This window comes from Mus musculus, chromosome 5 (assembly GCF_000001635.26).
Source record: "Mus musculus strain C57BL/6J chromosome 5, GRCm38.p6 C57BL/6J".
NCBI classification, from domain to species: domain Eukaryota; kingdom Metazoa; phylum Chordata; class Mammalia; order Rodentia; family Muridae; genus Mus; species Mus musculus.
Genome location: NC_000071.6, coordinates 49,551,293 through 49,553,805, shown reverse-complemented (window position 1 = coordinate 49,553,805; position 2,513 = coordinate 49,551,293). Strand labels below are relative to the sequence as shown.

The 2,513-nt window shown below is 47.6% G+C and overlaps 1 pseudogene; it reads right to left on the bottom strand.

Annotated features, from left to right (window-relative positions):
* Positions 1–338: 338 nt before the first annotated feature.
* Gm5555 (predicted pseudogene 5555) lies at positions 339–1,545 on the bottom strand (annotated as a pseudogene).

Genomic DNA, 2,513 nt, shown 5'->3' with positions numbered 1-2,513 from the left:
ATGCCCATCGCAGGTCCTTGTAATAAAATGTTCATTGACAGTCATCCATGTCACTAAAACAACCAGTATATAGTGCAATATATGCGTGTATGTATATACATATATGCATATACACATACTTCATGTGAGGAGATACAGGGGGGCAGGCTATGTATTTGTAAGTGGATTTTTTTTCTTTTTTGTTTAAGAATTCTTTAATAAAGATCACAGTTGCATGTGACATCCCAAAAGAACTACAAGAAATAGTAACCAATGGAATATATTTGATTGCTCCTCTCTCTCTCTCTCTCTCTCTCTTCTTCAAATTTTTGTGTTTTTTATTTTTTATTTTTTCTTTAAAGTCCATTGATCATCACAAAAACCCAGGAAATACAACTAAAGAGAAAACAAATGTCCAACTGAAGTCTAAGAATCCAGAGCTACGGACGAGACGTGGCACTGGAAGGGCTAAGTGTGTACGGGGTAGGAGGTAATCCCCACGGGCATGGCCGCAGTCATGGGAGGCACTTAGGGAGGTGAGGCAACAGCTGGGCGGTTATGTTAACCGCTGCACGATGACAGCGTTGAGAAGGTTGGCTTCCTTCAGGGTTTGGTTCTCATCAGCCAGCTCTTTGTTAGGGAAGGTAGTCATAAGGACAAAACTGGTGGCAGCCATAGCTGGCCGGGCATCCACGATGAAGAGCCGGATGTCGCTGATCCTGTGGCTGTGGTTGAATTTCTGCACCAGCCTCTCGCCATCTGCGAGCCGGATTTGGATGTCCGTGGTAGGTTCTGCTTCATTGATTAAGATGGACGAGCTAGCTTTGGCTTCATTTTCAGCTTGTTGGGCTGGAGAGCTGGTGTTTAATACCTGGGGGGCCATGCTGCTCAGTTTCTGGCCCTTGCCAGTGAAGGCTTTGAAAGCTCCCTTGGGCTTCATGAAGTCCTCATCCCGATGATCCTCCATATCCAGGTTCACCTGCCCACCATGCGCTAACCTCTGAAGCTCTGCAGGAACCTCCCCTCTACGGATAGACTCCAGAAACGGGGCATTGGATGGGTCTTGGTAGCTTCTAAGGTCACCATTGTCTAGGCTGAATCCAGTTTTCCAGAGCTTTAGCACTACATGAACATCCTGCCCTGAATGCCACCTCCTTTCTCCTGCCACATAGGCAGACTCTTCCTCTAGTGCTGCTCCAAGGCGGTAGCCCCCTCCTGCAAATGGTCTCGGTTTACTGGTCTCTCCAGGGCTCTTGGTCACTCGTTCCACAGCTACAGCCCCATGCTCTTTGGCACCCTTAAACAGATCATCCACCAGCTCGTTGGGACTTTTCTTCCGGGGAGGACCAACAATCTGCTGTCCACTTCTCTCTGAGCCCCCAGCATAAAACCTCTGTCCCTCCTCTTCCTCTTCCTCTTCATCTTGGTCATGAAAGAGGTCTCTGAAGGATGTCACTCTATTATCACTAGGAGCTGTGCCTCTGGACACTGAACTTGGGGTTGCTTGTGAAATGGTCACAATGTCTTCATCCCCTCCATCCTCATAAAAGCTTGCAAGTGCAATCTTAATGGCTGAAGCAGAAGGTCGATGGAAGTGAGTAGGGAGGGGCTGGTTTTCCCACAGGATGAAGGAGTCCCGAAATCAGATCCTGGAAATTACTCATGGTCTCATCCCTTTATTTCGTTAATTATTTATTTGCACATTAATTTCCTTCTTGAAGCATTACGCTGTCTATGGCTTGATGCTCTTCCAAGGGCAGAGGTCTTAGGATCCTGTGGCGGATCCTGTGTGGGTCCTTGCGGGTGTCCAGAGACTTCCCGGGCCAGGGACCCGGGTGCTCTAGTGGGCTGGAAGGGACTTGAGCCCCGGATCAGGCCGGGTTATCTGCTTCCTTAATTAATGCAGTCTCAAGTCCCGCGAAATTGGATTGGAGCAGGTGCTGTGTTCCACTCACCAGAGGTCTTAGGATCCCGTGGTGGATCCTGTGTGGGACACTCCCCGGGCCAGGGACCAAGGTGGTGCTGCAGTGGGCTGGAAGGGCTCTCTCTTTGTGTGTGTGTGTGTGTGTGTGTGTGTGTGTGTGTGTGTGTGTATGCGTGAAATAAAGTGTTGCTGTATAATGGGGCGTTTCCTTACAACAAAGGCAAGGCCTAGAATAACCTAATGAAATCCCCAGGAGAAAGTACTACTATTTTCTATATACCAGTTAAATATGTATTCTTAAATATATTTAACTCTAAGATTGGGTACTGTCAATCCACAGATTGAGTCATTGTAAAACATTCTTAAATTTCCATAATATGCTGGGGATAGCTTGTAGAGGAACCACACAATCAAGTTGGCATTCGGCATCCTTTAAACCTCATGCAAACTCAGCCTCACTGCTGCCCCCTTTGAGGGTGTTTCACACATGGTACTGCTGATGACCTTCTGCCAGGCTTTATGAACTCTGGGATTCGGGGCTTACTGATTTCCAGGTTTTCTTTGGGATCACAGACACCTCAGGAAGTGTGAGTGTGGATATCAAGCACCT